Genomic DNA, 15,995 nt, shown 5'->3' on the forward strand with positions numbered 1-15,995 from the left:
AATTAAAAAATGCATGCTACAAAAATATATAGCAGTTGGGTCCAATTTCGAAAAAGAAAGAAAATCTCTGAAATGTTCACACTAGCTCTCTCTGGGTGATGAGGAAGTTGGTGATTTTATTTTTCATACATTTCTGTTGACACAACAATTTTCTATCACAAATATTGCTTTTATAATTCCCCCAAGGAACTGTTTTTAAAATGAGTTTGAGAATCTTTTAGGTGGGAACCCAGCCAAGGAAGGATTTCTGCTTGGCCAGAAGTCAGGCGGCAGGCCCTCAGAAGACTCTCAAATGCCAGGCTTCCACACAGTTCAGAGGATCTAGAACGAAGGGCAACAGAAGTCAGCTTCTCCCTTTTCCCAGCCCCAGTGGCATGGTCACGCTGCCCAATTAGGCAGGAGGCTACGACAGCTCCATTAAACTGTGGATCCAAATGTACCTATTTTGGAATTCTTGCTCTTTTTTCTTTTCTTTTTCTTTTGACTACACTGGGGTTTGAACTTAGGGCCTCACTCTTGCTAGGTAGGTACTCTACTGCTTGAGCCACGCCTCTAGTCTATTTTTGCTCTGGTTTTTCTGGAGATTGGGTCTTGCAAACTATTTTCCCAGGCTGGCCTCAAACCGAGATCCTCTAGATCTCTGCCTCCCAAGTAGCAAGGATTACAGGTATGACCCACCAGTGCCTGGCTTGGTTTAACTTTTTAAGTTCCCTTATCTGCTTAATTTAAAGGTTTATCTTGGAATGTTTACTTCCAGATTTTATAATTGTCTTAAGGAATTTTTCCAAAAAAAAAAAAAAAAAGGCCTAGCACTATGCGAAATTGATCAACGTGATAGGATCTAAAATAATAATGTTTTAGTCAATTCCAACTCTAACCAAACAGCAAAGGGGAAAATATCTTATTCGGGGCTTGTACAATGACATAGCGAGAAACCTGTAGCCATAAAATTATAAGTGTGTAGTTTATGAGAAATACAGAGGGGAATGTGTCTGATGTAATTTTAGGTACACAAAGCGTTAACAACAAGAAGATAGTCTGCATGCAGTTGAGCAGTCAGATGGTCAGTGAGTGTGTCATTGAGTCAATAAAATCAAGTGCTTCCTATACACCAGGCACTGGTATAAATATGAGATGACTCATGTAAAAAGTATTCAAAGGCATCTTGTAAAAATAAGGGTGCCTCAGGGAGATGGGATCATGGTGGATTGGTCTGCATTTCCCCTCTAACATTTAAGAAAACTCTTTCAGTTCCATTAATTAAAAAGAAAAAGAAATGCCTGAATCGACATAATGATAAGGAAATGCAAATGCTGAAGATGTGCTGAGCCCATCCCTGATCACCTCGGTAATGACATCAGTAACTTGCCCCACTTTACAGTGAGGACAGAGATAGGATGACCTCTTTGAAGTGCAGTATCTTAAGAGCTAGTTTTTTGGAGAGCTGAGTCCTTAAGGACTCCAAACACATGGGCATCCACACGATGGTGCCTGAGGGTTCTTCTTAGAGTTCTCTTGACACCCCGCCTTTGGAGGGGCGCCTCCTACCACACAGATCCTTCTTTTCTTGTTGACCAGAGCCGACTAGTGGTCAACACTGAACCAGCTGTTGGATAAACCAATCAATCCCCTCCCCCACACCAGCTTAGGAATGCGCTTGTCCACTTCACTTTTTCAGCTGTGTCTGCTTGCTCCCTGGGACATTTTTGCTGTGTGCCCATCATTTCAAATGGAACCAGAGCATGCCAGTCCACAAGACAAACACTTCAACCAAGAAGGCAGTGATAAAAACAGGAAATTATTTCACCCTGGGAATATATTGGAAACCAGGTTTGAATGATTGTCTCATGTTCCACTGGACACAGGTTCACTTCCCAGGTTGACTCACATATGCAAATACTCTGACTGCAACACACACACACACACACACACACACACACACACACACACACACACCCTTGTCCAAAACGCTGAGCATACAGCGTGAATGAGTCACTCCCAGGTCCTCCTTCGTCCACGTCGTCATCTTTGACTCCTCTTCCTCCCACACCTCTGCAGCCCCACCTGCTAAGCATGCACAGAATTTGCTCTCCTTCCCAGGCTGTGACAGCACCCAGCCAATTTCCAGCCATCTCTGAGCTGGAGGCCAGCAGCGGCCTCAGAACTCCCCTCTGTTTCCTCCACTAGAAGCTTTGAACAGAGCTGTGACATGGTCACATTGTGAAGGACTCTCCATTTTCCCACTGGTGATCCAGCTCCCCTCACTACACTATGAGCTCCAGGCAAGCAGGAACATGGCTTATCTGGCTCTCTGGCATGGCCCTGGCACATGGCAGCAGCATGCAGCAGGCCACTCACTGCATAGCTTCTGAAAAAACACGTGAATTTGTTTTCTATAGTCATAGGGCAAATGATTACCAAGGTGACCGCCTGGGACAAGAGCAGTTATGATTTCTCAGTTTCTGTGGTTTGGGAGTCTGGTATGAGTCACCTGTGTCTTCTGCTTCAAGTCCCACTTGGCTGAAATCTAATGTGTTGGTCAGGGTTGCAGTCTTGTTTGTGAACCTCTTTCAAGTTCACCAGGTTTTGGCCGAATTCAATTCTTTTCAGTTGAGTGGAGGCCTTGGCTCCTGAGGGTCTGCTTGCCAGGGGCTGCTGCTGGTGCTCTGCATGGCATTTGCTACAGAACACATCTGCAGTGGCTGCCCCAGTCTCCTGGAAGTGGTTACCTGCTTAGGTCAGGCCCACCCAGGATAACCTCCCCTTGATCAACTCAAAGTCATCTGATTAGGGACCTTAATTACAATTTTTTTTTCATCTAGTCTAATCTAATAATGGTAGTGAAGTCTCATTAATTCAAATACTGAGCCAGTGTTGCAGGGAAGGGGATGCCACAGGGGATGCACAGGGTGGAGGGAGAGAGAGCACAATCTTGAGGACCATTTTAGAGTTCCATCCCCACATTATGAACTGGTTATCTGTTAGAGCATCAGGTAGGACTGGCGTCCTGGGAAGTGCAAGGAGGTGTCCTTTCCCTCACCCACCCATCCATCAGCCTCCTGAGGCAGAGGCTTCTGGGGGCTCTGCTGAAGTGAGACAGAGCCTCGTCCAGGGCAGACAGTGGGCACTAGATCCTTACATTTTCTTCATGTCACCTACTTTCCAGTATTTCCAGAACCTGGGAGTCTGAATTTGCATATGAATTCTTCTGATACTGAACCCTAGGAAATGAATTTGAGGTTTAGCCAACTACTTTGCTCCATCCCCAGAGAAACACATCTGTAGGCTACATTATTGAAACTGTAGTTAAAAACTATTGCTGGAATCGGTGCTCGTGGCTCCTAGCTACTCAGGAGGCAGAGATCAGGAAGATTGAGGTTCGAAGCCAGCCCAGGTAAATAGTTCCATGAGATGATATCTGGGAAAAACCCTTCACACACACACACATACAAAGAAAAAAAAAATTAAAAAGGGCTGGTGGAGTGGCTCAAGGTGTAGGCCCTGAGTTCAAGCCCTAGTACTGCCAAAAAAAAAAAAAAACGACAAAAAAAAAACCTGTTGCTGGAAGGAATTACTAGTCTCTTGTCTCTCTCTCTCTTTTTTTATTGGTACTAGAGCTTGAACTCAGGGCCTTACACTTGCTAGAAAGGCACTCTATCACTTGAGCCACTCTTCCACCCATTTCATATTGTTTTTTTTCAAGATAGGGTCTCACAAACTATTTGCCTGGGCTGGCTTCAAACCTCAATCCTCCTGATCTCAGCCTGTGGAGTAGACAGGATTATAGGCGTGAGCCACAAGACTCATGCCAATCAGTCTCTTTTGAAGTCACTGAATCCACATCTTTGCTTTGGAGGCTTCTCTGTGATATCAGTCACTCTCAGTCACTCATCTGTCAGCTCGTCAGCCTGACATTGCTTTTCTAAATGTTGCTTGAGCTTAGAACACCCACAGCACGCAGCCATGTTTTCAGTCCTTCCTCTTGGTCTCTGCTCTTTCCTGATGGGATTAAAGGTGCCGCCTCCACTTGCTCAACCAAGCTTAGACATCATTGATGTGTTTGACCCTCTTTCTGTTTGTCATTCCTCTAACATCCAAATGCAGCAGGGTGAGAAAATAAATTACTTTTTGAAAATCTGCCTGGAACTCTCTCTTCAGAGGCAGGCGGGAGAATCCATCTATCTGTAAAGATTGCTCTTTCTTTGGAAAATCATGGCAATAGAACTTTAATTATAGAATTACAAAGGAAAATGACAGATTAATCTCCTTGGAGGAGTGGAGGAGAAACAGGTCTTATGAATGTCTAGACCCTGCCATGTCTTATTGGAAAGGTTCTAGCACCTTCCTATCAAATCCAGGCCCAAGCCTGGTCATAGCACCGCCACAAGGCTTTTCTGGCCCCTGACAGCCTCCCCACACTGTCCAGGGCTGGCTTCAAACCCATGATCCTTTTGCCTCAGCCTGCTGAATGCTGGGATTATAGCATGTGCTACCATCGGCTTCTCACTTCTTGACATCGAGTAACCAGTGGTTTGTTTATTGCCTTATTCAAGCTTTTTTCTATACTTCCCTATTGGGTCTCAGTATCTATTGAAAGAATGGACAAATGACGGACAAAGAAATGGATGGTGTGCTGGTGGCTCAGTGAATGAGAAGGGTTACATCCCTCTGGCAAGATGTCTTGTGCGTTTGTTTTCTTTTTCATAACGTTCTTTTATTATCTCTTTTTTTCTACTTTAAAGATTTAATTTGCTTTTATTTTTTTCAATGACCAAGATCAATGCTGGGTTCATTGGTCTTCATGCTCTCTTCTGGCCTAATATGCACGTTTAAAATTAAAAATTTTCTTTCTAAGTATGGATTTGGTTGACTCCTACACCAACAATCACTTAGTCAAAATATTTTCTAATTTCCGTTGGGATGTCTTCTTGAAGGCATGGGGTTTTCAGAATTACATTGCTTAATTGGCAGCTACTTAGATGTGTCCTTCTGGTCTCTTGTTGATTTCTAGCTAGTTCCACTGTGGTCAGAAAACATACTAAATATGTTTTTATCCTTTGAAGTTTTTTGAGGCCTCCTCCACTGGCCAGGATGCAACAACTTTTGGCAAATGTTCCATATGTACTTAAAGAATATGCATTGTGTAGTCATTGCTTGTTTTGTTCAGATGTGTACAAAAGGGTTGGTCAAAGTTAAGTTTCTTCATTCTCACTGGTTTCTTGTCTTTTGTTTGTCAGTTACCAATAGAGGTATTGTGAAGCCCACCGCCATGTGTGGATTTCTTTATTTCTCCTTTTAGATCTGGAAGTTTCCACTTTACGCATAGTGAGTCTATGTTGGTGGATACTTGTCGACTTAGAATTGGTTTATCTTCCTGGTGGGTATGACCCTGTTGCTATTATAAATATTTCTCTTTGTTTATATTGTTTCCTTCTTTAAGATCTACTTCCTTCTATACCAGAACAACTACACTGGCTTTCTTTTGGTTAGTGTGTGCATGTAGTATCTGTTTCCGTCCTTTCTGTATCATTATATTTAAAGGTTATTCTCTTGAAAGGAGAATATAGTTGGAGTGTTTTTCATTTTCTGTGAAATCTGTGTTTTAGTTGAAGTATTTAGTTTGTTTATATTTAATGCAACACAGTACCATTCTATTATTAGCTATTGTCCTTTAGTTTCATCTGTTATCATTACCCTCTCTTTTTCTTTTCTTTCTTTTTGTTTTTTTGGAGCCAGCGTCTCCTATGTAACCCAAGCTGGCCTCAAACTCCTCCTGCCTCATCTCCCACGTGTGGAAACACAGCCAGGAGCTACCACACCTAGCTGGTGAGTTCTCTTTGTTCTCCTTTTTGAACTTTTAAATTAATGAGGTCTTTTTTTTTTCTTTTTGATGATTCTGTTTCTCCTACTAACTTTGTGTGTGTGTGTGCGGTACTGGGACTTGAATTCAGGACCTTCGCCTTGAGCCACTCCACCAGCCCTATTTTTGTGAAGGGTTTTTCAAGATAGGGTCTCAGGAACTATTTGCCTGGGCTGGCTTCAAACTGTGATCCTCCTGATCTCTGCCTCCTGAGTAGCTAGGATTACAGGTGTGAGCCACCGGTACCCAGCTTCCTACTAGCTTGTTATCACCAATTTCTCTGTCTTTCTATTACCGTATGGCTGATGACTGATATTCTTGACTTATCAGAGTCTGATAAAATTAGTGCATTTGGTATGTCTCAAACAATGCAAGGAATTTGGAACATGCTTAATTCTCTTCTCTTCTATATTTTGTGCTATTGTTACTACCATGTTTGAGAATTATACATAGCTTTTAAACCTCATGTGACGTCATTATTTATCTTTAAACACAGTTGATATTCATTTAGACTCACCAATACATTTATCCTTCTGTTGCTCTTTATTCTTTCCTACATTTTTATTCTTCCATGTGAGAGCGTTTTATTTCTCCCTAGAGGACTCCTTTTGTGTGAATCTCAGTTTTGTTTTTCTAAAAACATATTTATTTCATCTTTACAGCTGTAGAATTATAGATTGGCAGTTATTTCCTTTCAACCCTTTAATTCTCCCTTTCTTCCTTCCTGTCTTTCCTTTCCTTCTTTTTCCTTCCTTCTTTCCTCCCTCCCTCGCTCCCTCCCTCCCTTCCTTCTTTCCTCCCTCCCTCCCTTCCTTCCTTCCTTCCTTCCTCCCTGTCTCCCTCCCTCCCTTCCTTTCTTCCTCTCTTTTGGTTCTTTCTTCTTCCTTCCTCTCCTTTTTCTTTCCCCTCCCTCTCTCCCTCCCTCCCTCCCTGCCTGCCTTCCTTCCCTCCTCCTTCCAAGATTCTCTTTTCTGGCTTCCATCAGTTGTACTGAAAAGCCGACCATCAATCTCACAGTTGCCTTCAAGTGGAATGGAACATTGTGGCACCATGCTAGGCTGCTTGTTGTAATCTTTTTTTTTTTTGCAATACTGGGGCTTGAACTCAGGGCCTTTGCCTTGAGCCACTCCACCAGCCCTTTGTGTGAAAGTTTTTTTTGAGATAGGATCTTGTGGAACTATTTTCCCTGGGCTGGCTTCAAACTGCAATCCTGATCTCTGCCTCCTGAGTAGCTAGGATTACAGGCGTGAGCCACTGGCACCCGGCTGGTGTAATCTTTCCTGGTCTACTTTTTGTAGTTGTTCTCAGTAGGCGAGATGCTTTTACATATTAAGTGGTTTTGGATTTCCCCAGATGATGTTGGAGACAGCAAGTGGAGGTTGAAGGAGCGAAGGATGATCAGAGAGAGAGAGGTGAAGAGAGGAGTATGGATCCTAGAGGATAAGCAGCAGTGGGATTCAAGGAAGGAGCTAGTGACAGGATGGCGTGTTCTGACAGCAGTGGTCCCAGAACCTCTGAGAACGTTCTAGCCGGCGTTACATTTGCTGTTTCTCTGTATTGTATTGGATTTGCCTGAAGCCACTCCGTGAAGGAGTGGCAACCTTTTCCTCTGGGTCACTACTAGAGAGTGGCCTGGAATGGTCTTTCCTTGGACAATCCAGTTGTCCAAGCTGCTGCTGTCCTAGGCTGCTCCACCGCTGAGGATTTGAGAAAACTGCCTCTTCCCCATCCACACCAGAATTTCCTGTCCTGTCTTGTGGTTGACTTAAAACATTTTCAGCTCCTGCTGCTGGTTTCTCACCGAGCCTCCTTCATGGTTAAGCGGTTATAAATTTGCAAAGGAAATGATTAAGCAAATCCAGTGATCTTGGCCATGGGACCTGATTTTTCAAGGCCCTCATTTTTGAGAGTTGAAGAAATCTGTCCATGGAAGGATTTTGCACATGAGATTTTTAGCCTCAGTCCGGGCCAGGGCAGAATTTCCTGTTTTTGTATTCTCAGAACTGCTAAGCTACTGTGAGCAACTGGCCAGCACAGATTAGGGAGGGGTAGGGGACATGGAGAGAGGGTGGGAGCCAAGGAGGGAGCTTCCTCCTGCGCTGGCAAGGCCTCTGTCGAAGTGGAAAGATGGTTTCTTAAGGCGGTGCAGTGGAGACCAGAGGCAGATTGTAACCCATGAGGTGGGGGCATCAGGGGTACAGAGAAGAAGAAACAAGTTCCAGCAGGAATTTTAATGGGCCGACAGACACTGAAAGAACAGTTGAATGGCGAAATGTTTCCCCAAGCACAAACACAGATTAGGTACTAATCTTTTGCCAGGCTCCGTGCTCTCTGCCTTGCTTGGAATGGATCACCAGTGTGCTATGCAACTTGGTGAGGTGGCTTCAGCCATCACCTCCGTCTTGTGGGTGTGAAAATGAAACTTGAAGATGTGTAGTGAGGTGCTCAGACCACGCGCTCAGTAAGCAGCAGATCCGAGCTTCCAATCAATGCTATGGGAACGAGCGCCAGTGTCCCTAACCATGACTTGGTTCCAAAGATAAAGAAGGTGACAGCCTTGTTCCCAGGCTTAGAGTGCACGTCTTCATTTACTGAGATCCAGACAGGAGCTTGGACCCTAGCCAAGGTTGCTTTCTGGTTTTGTTTTAATCTCTCAGCCAGGGATTCCGACTGTGCATGCCTTGCCTGTCTGCTCTTGGGTGCTCTTTCCCAGCTTCCCTGCAAACCACGTTCCCAAGCGCCATAGTCAATGGCTTCTGCACAAGCTCTGGGGCAATGCCCTGGGGCACTGATGTTTTTTCTGGAACTCCCATCCACAGAAAGGCAGTGCTTTCAGATGGCCCTGCTACCCTCAGCAGCCTCCTGCTGTCCCCTTGGCCTGGCACTTCCCACTGGTACTCTGGATCAAACAATATCACTCCTTCCCCTGTCTGTCTCTGTGATGGCAGCTGCAGCTTCCTTCCTGCTCCAGGCTTCTTTTCAGCCCCTTCAGAACCTTTCGAACTAGTGCTGTCATTCAGTTTCCTTTGTCAAATTACTGGCAGGGACTCGGTGTTCCTGAGAGGTGCAACCCCTGAGACCAGAGTGTGGGATGCAGGCAGTGGATTTGGGAAGTGACCCCAGGAGGCATAGAGGAGAGGGAGTGCTCATGGGTACCTTACATCACTGCTGTGGGGGCACTGTGGTTCAGTCCTGATGAGGACCCTTTGGGAGCATGCAGAGGACACCTCAAGTCTGTCCCACTGCAAGCTGGAGAAAGAGCTATTTAGTGCCCCAGGGTGCATAAAATCTCAGATAGTTCCAGAATGCCCTGCAGGTGGGCTGAAGGAGCTCCCACAGTCCCTGCAGAAAGCCAAGAAGAAAAGTGAAGAACAGGGTTCCTTTGAGATGGGAACTCAGATGTGGGCTGAAGAGACAGGGGGCGGGGCATCACAGCATCTGCTGCCATGGCAACCTGCTCCTATTGCAAGTAGATACAACCAAAGAGAAGCCAGAGGCAGACCCAGGTCTCCTCCCCAGAAATCCCGATGTACTTCTGAATGGGGTGCATGCTGGGAAAACCAATGCTTTGTCTTCTCTTCTCTTCTCTCCTCTTCTTTCTCTCCTTTCCTCTCCCCTCCTCTTCTCCCTTCCTCTCCCCTCCCCTCCTCTTCTCTCTTCTCTTTCCTTCTTTTCTCTCTCCCTCTCTCCTCTGTCCTCCTCTTTTCTCTCTCTTCTCTTTCCTCTTTTCCATCTCTTCTCTCTCTCTCTTTCTCTCTCTCTCTCTCTGTCTCTCTCTCTGTCTCTCTTGTGAATGAGCCAGTTGGTCAACTGATTATCAGAAAGAGGAGAAACTGGAACAAACTTTGAGCCCACGGAAGAGAAGACCTGTGTTCTACCTTGGGCAGAATCGCCTGTACTCTATCAGTAACACTTGCTATGCACATTCCCTGTGGGGCACTGTGCTCGTGCCCTGAGTGTCTCATTTGTTCTGCTCAGCAGCTGTCTTGACAAGTGCTGTTAACATTCCCACTCTACAGAGGAACAAGTGAAGGCTGGAAGACCTTACAGCCTCAGATCACCGCTTGAGGTCATCTGTGTTATAGCTGGGTCAAATTCCAAACCCACACCGATGACACATGGAAATGAACACATATGGGTCCTTTCAAGGTTTAAATCCATTTCTTAAAAAAAAAAATCCATTTCTGCTGGGTGCTGGTGGGTGGATCATGCCTGTAATGCTAGCTATTCAGGAGGCAGAGATCAGGAGGATTGTGGTTTGAAGCCAGCCTGGGGAAATAGTTCATGGGCCCCTATCTTGAAAAAAAACCCATCATTAAAAAGGGCTGGTGGAGTGGCTCAAGGTGTAGGCCCTGAGTTCAAGCCTCGGTTAAAAAAAAATCCATTTATTTTTAAACTTCATTACAGAAGTTTAAAAAGAAAATAATGCACTTTATAATCAATATCTGGCAGATAGGTCACTCAATGAGTCTTAAGTGAGTATGTATTTGACCCTACCTGAAGCCAAAATGCAATTAACTATGTCACCCTCCAGCTCACATCTCTTCTGTGGTTCCCCATTGCCCTCTAGAGACAGCCTCTGTGTGTACACGCATGCTGGACTCAAACCCAGAACCCTGTGTGTGCTGAGCACACTGCCTGCCACTAAGCTGCACCCGGGAGACAGTTTCACCTTCTTAGGGCAGACTCCTCCCACACGCACTGGATGACTGCATTTATGCCGCCTCCCTGGCCTCTAGCCTTCCCACAGCTAACGCCAGCCAGCCGTGCTGAGCTACCTGCCATTCTCTGTAGACTCTACACTTTGGTACTTGCTGTTCCGCTGGGAACAGCTCAGTCAGCCCTTCTTTGGCTACTCTGCAAGGGGCCATGCTTCATGGAATACTCTTGTGACAGAGCCTTTTCCTTAGTGCATCCTGCAGCACTGCATCTGGGTTCGCTTGCCTGCCTGTCTCTCCCACAGGTATGGAAACAGGCCTTTCTTTAACAGCTTAGTTGGGCTTTCAACCGTGGGCAAGGCTGTTTTTCTCTCTCTCTGAGCCTTTGGTTTCTCATCTGTGAAATGGGCAGTGCTCAAGGCAATTCAAATGATGCACAATATGGTGCTCAGTGAAGCGCTATCCCTACCTGGACCGGTGGTTTTCAGATTTTTCTCTTGCACAAGAACCGCCTGGAGGGCTTCTTATGACCCAGGTGATGGGTTCCCTTCAGAAGGTGTGATTCTGGGTCTGGATTAGGATTTGAGAACCTGCACTCTTAACAAGCATTGCTGATGTTGTTGGTCCTGGGATCAGACTTGGAGAGCTGCTGGGCTGGTCACTTGGGCAGGGGTGGACAACAAGTTTGCTTGTTGCTAAGACAAGCTCTCACTAGAGCATACGGTGACCTACTTCCTGTGGAAGTGGCCATGGAACATTTGTCAATCAATCTATTCGAATGACAGGTATTGAGTACCTACTATGTCTGGGCATTGTGCTAGACATGACAACACAGTAATCAGTGAAACAGATAAGAAGGTCCTTGATCTGTCTAATGGCCATATTTTGAAGGATGGGCCTTATAACTAGGAAGGTCCTATTAATCTGAATTTAACAGGAGTGGTGTTTGGAGACTGGCTCACCTTAAAAATACTGCTATACTGATTGATTTCCTGTTTATGGCACCACTGTAGTTGCCTTCTCAATACCGATTTTACCAAAATGTGCCCTTGCACGGCACCTATCACTGGCATAGTTTTGGGATGCAGTCAAGCCATAGAACATGGCAGAGCAGATACATTTCCTCATTGTTGCCATCTGCCAGAGAAGAGCCTCAGAGAGTGAAAGCCAAGGCTGTTGCATAACACCTATGTATGAAGTGGTAAGTATCCTTGTTATCATTATGATGGTGCTTTGAGTGGGGGTTCTGTTGCTAGGTGCTGAAAGTTCTTCGTGCTGGAAGAGCTCTCACATGCCAAGTGCTTATTGCTCACCCGCGCTGCACTAAGCATTTGGAACGAGCCCTCTCGTAACTCCAACTACAGGTGGCATTGTCACCCACTGTTGACAGAGGAAACCAAAAGGTTAAGTCACTTGCTCTCTGACTGGATATGGAGAGGGTGAGAGCTAAGGCTGCTTTGTGGAGCACAGTGGGTCAGTAAGGGTGACTTAAACACTTTGCAATGACACTTTCTTCTTTGAGCACCTTCTAAGATGGAGCTGGTAAGAATGAAAAAAACCAACCAACCATTCCTATCTTTTGAGGGCTGGGAGTCACAAAAGGCATTTGACTCTCCCAGTTTGGCCTTCTTGTTCCAGTCTTCGCTAAGCCTGGCTGAGTTCTACAAGTCAATCAACAGGCACCCTCCAAGGCTGCTTTGGCCTAGTTTCCTGGTTAGGCAACCATAGAAAGATGACTTGTTAGAGTGCAGAACCCCAGGTCCTGGAGCGCCCCCGTGTGGCTGGATGAAGAAAAAAACATGCTTTAGTAACTAAGGGATGAACTTCCTCAATAGTAGTCATTGCCACATGAGCAGCAATGTGCAGAAGTGTCCACTTGAAAACCACCACCAACAACCAACTCCATACAGGGCCTGCCAGTCCTCCCATAAGGAGATGGGACAAAGGAAGCTGTTAAATTCAGTTTGGGACGTACAGCGTTAGTGCACACTAATGCACTTAGTGTACGGAGTGCTTTTGGAATGGGTGACTGTGGAAGGCATGACAACTGCTCCCTGCACTCCTGGGAAGTCCCATGGGAGCTGCTTCTGCCATGCTAAGTCAGAAGGCCGGGGGTGGAGAGGAGAGTGGCAGCAGAGGTCCAAGACCACCAAGACCCCAGAAAACCAACTCATGCAAACGGCTGGATCCCACCTGAGCCCACTCCTGCCTTCATTAAAGATCTGAATTTCAAATGCATGGAACTCGCTGTGCAGTAAGTCATTTCTTCCTAATGGAGCCCCTAATTTCCAGGGGGCCAGTGTCACTTCATTTGCACTGAGTGAACAAAATCTTGACCACCGAGAAGCCTAATTCTACTCACAGTGCAAAATTGCTCTCTTAAAAGGCTTAAGACCCAACCTGCAATCACCAGTGGCTGCAAAACTCATCCCCACCCCCTGCAGGCAAGGTCGGAATGGGCATTGATCCTCTTTTCTTCCCTTTAAGGGAGGTAGTGCAAGTGATTTTACGTCTTAAATTTATTTTAATTGCTGCTTGCAGTGCGGAAGATGGAACCCAGGGCCTGGCTTATGCTGATTCCTCAGCCTGGATTTTCTTTCTTCTTTTTTTGGAGGTACTGGGTTTGAACTCATGCTAGGAGGTGCTCTAACACTTGAGCCACACCCCAGTTCTTTTTGGGATAGGGTCTCTCCTTTTTGTCCTTGCTGGCCTCAGACTGAGATCCTCTCACCTATGCCTCCAGTATAGCTTGGGTCATAGGTATGTGCCACCACACTCAGCTTCTTTGTCAAAATGGAGTTTTGCTAACTTTTTGCCTGGGTTGGCCTTGAACGTTGATCTTCCTGATCTCTGCCTCCAGGGGATTACAGGTGTGAGTCCCCTTGCCTGGCTTGATTTTATTTCTTAAGGCCTAAGATCAATGTAGGACTATCAGATAGGAGAAATGACACTGATGGGTCCTGGTTGTGGATATCTGCTCTTTTCCTGGTTCTTGGAATAGCAGCCAGCAGGGCCCATTCTGGCATTTTGCAATCTAATGTGAAGGATCCCGGTGTGCCTGGATGGTTTGCAAACAGAAAAGGACAATCCAGCTTGTGTGTGTGTGTGTGTGTGTGTGTGTGTGTGTGTGTGAGAGAGAGAGAGAGAGAGAGAGAGAGAGAGAGAGAGAGAGAGAGAGACAGAGAGAGAGAATGTCTAAATAATCTGGATAACATGTTTAAAGAGCAAGAGGGCACAGACAAAACACCAGAACGTCACTGTTTTCTTTCCCTTCCCTCCCTCTTCTCCATCTCTTTAGGTACCTGGCCCCCTCCCCAAGATGATGAATTGAGGAGGGGCCTCATGGGTTGCTGGAATACTGCTCCTCTGAATGAATTCTTTTGTGGATATCAGTCGCTGTCAGCTGGAACTGGAAAACAGAGTCGTGTGTGCACGTGTGCAAGAGTATGTGCGTGTGTGCGTGTGCACATGAGTGTGTGGATGTAGGTGTATGCGTGTGTGCAAGGCAAACGGTTCAGCTCGTTAGCTCCGTTGCTGGAAAGGCCACCTCTTCCTGGCACGGGAGAAGACACACTTGCCTGTGTACCTAAAAATAAGCCAGCAAAGAAGTGAAGGGATCAGCATGGCAGAGATGGCACCTAGTCCCTCCCAGGTCTTAATGTCACTTACGATGCTTAGCCGCCACCTTTGCTTTGCCCTCCCTCCCCCTGGTCTGTTCTGCCTGGGCCACCTGAGGGCTGGGATTTGGAAGGACGCCAGGCACTGCCCTAATCTGCTGTGTCCTGGGCTTTCTGCGCTCTCTCGTGGAGTTTCTTTTTTTCCCCACACTTGTGCAGCACCAGGTGTGGAGATAAGCAAAACACACACAAAACACAGAAGTAGAGTTGAAGCTTGCTGCTTACATGACATCTGGGTTTAGATTAGTCATTTTCTGTACTCTCTGGAGTTTAAGTTTTCTTGCCTTTAAACACAACAAGCCATTTCATTAAAAGATTATTCTCTTCTTTGGCTGGAAGAGGGGACAACAGGTACAAAACCTGGGGTGTGCTTTGTGGTGAGTCTCTTTTTAAAGGGCCTCTTTTTCTTTTTTCTTTTCTTTGCTCTTTTTTTTCTTCCTGTTTTGTTTTGTTTCCGGGAAGGGGAAAGGGGAGGGCTCCATCAGTGACTGGCCTGAGCCTCTCTGTCACTTGGTCTGCTTCTCCCCCTCCTGCCTGGGGACATTTCTCATCTGGGCCAAAAGCCCTTGTGCCCAGCGAGGTGAAACTTGCAAATGATACTGTCACCTTCCTCAATGGCCCTCAGTGCAGGGGCTCAGCAAAGGTCACAGCAGGCAACCCCCCTGAGGGCTTTGAAGACAAAGGAACAGCCAGCTGCCTGGTTTCCTCGATTCTTCCCCCTGCTGTAATGATAAAGGGACAGTCATCCCCTACCCAGGGTTTTCCCTGCATTCTGACAGGAAGAGGCAAAAGGGAGTTCTCAGCAGGGTGAGGGGCAGACACAAAACTCTCCAGGTCTGATGGGGGGACAGAAGAAGCAAACACCACTGCGAGGAACTGACTTGGGTCTCTAGTGGAAACTAGAACTCAGCTGGGCAGGCTCTGGCAGCCAGCCAGCCCCAGCAGCAAGCCTTGCCCTCCACCAAGTCTGGGTGTTTAGAGATACTGTTCTTTCTGGACACTGATCCCACACGCCTGTTTGCAAAAGGCGTGGCCCCATGCTCTAGTTCGAGCCAGGACAGTGCTCTTGTTTATTCCTGGTCATTGTGAGATGGGTTGCACATGTGATGCACTTGTGTAAGTGTGGATTCTGTACTGACTGTGTGTTTGTGTGCGGGTATGAGTGTGTGCATGCGTTAAACTGTTCCTGTTTGCATGTGTTGACTAGTATGAATGTGTAACTGTGCAAGGGGGCTGTAAATACATATCTGAACATATATGTGTGTCTGTGTGTAGTGGACACCATCTGTGCTCTGATCTTCCAGCTACTCAGGGATCCCGGCTTCTGAGGTTATTGGGAGCAGTGGGTTGGTCCTAGTCCTACCACCTCCCACTTCAGCCCATGACTCAGCTCTAGCGACACAGGGCTGGTCCCTTTGTCTCATGGTAGAACCAGCTGTGTGGTATAGTTCACGGGCCAGCAAAGACCAGTTCTTGCCCAACCCTTCCCTTTCTTCCTCTTTTCTCTTATTTCCTCTCCCAGCCTGCTCTCAGTGTGCCTTATGCATTTGAATTCCACCTCTGCTTCTAGCAGCCTGGGCTAAGACACACTTCCTATATGTGCTGGGTGTGTATGCAAATATGTATGTGCACTATACAAAGAAATCCAGGAGGACGTGGGGGAGACAGGGGGAGAATTGTCTTGCGAAGGAGACAATGAGGCAGAGCACTGAATTTAGACCTAGACCATGGAAATCAAGTCATCTCAGACAGGCTAAGAGAGATCTGCTTTAAAAGTTGAAAATCAAAAGATACTTTAGA

The 15,995-nt window shown here is 46.3% G+C and overlaps 1 long non-coding RNA gene across 1 annotated transcript in view; it reads left to right on the plus strand.

Annotated features, from left to right (window-relative positions):
• LOC141423432 (uncharacterized) overlaps positions 1–15,995 on the plus strand; it is a 45,974-nt gene that overhangs the window by 9,302 nt on the left and 20,677 nt on the right. The gene's annotated exons all lie outside the window — the stretch shown is intronic.

This window comes from Castor canadensis, chromosome 5, assembly GCF_047511655.1.
Source record: "Castor canadensis chromosome 5, mCasCan1.hap1v2, whole genome shotgun sequence".
NCBI lineage: Eukaryota > Metazoa > Chordata > Mammalia > Rodentia > Castoridae > Castor > Castor canadensis.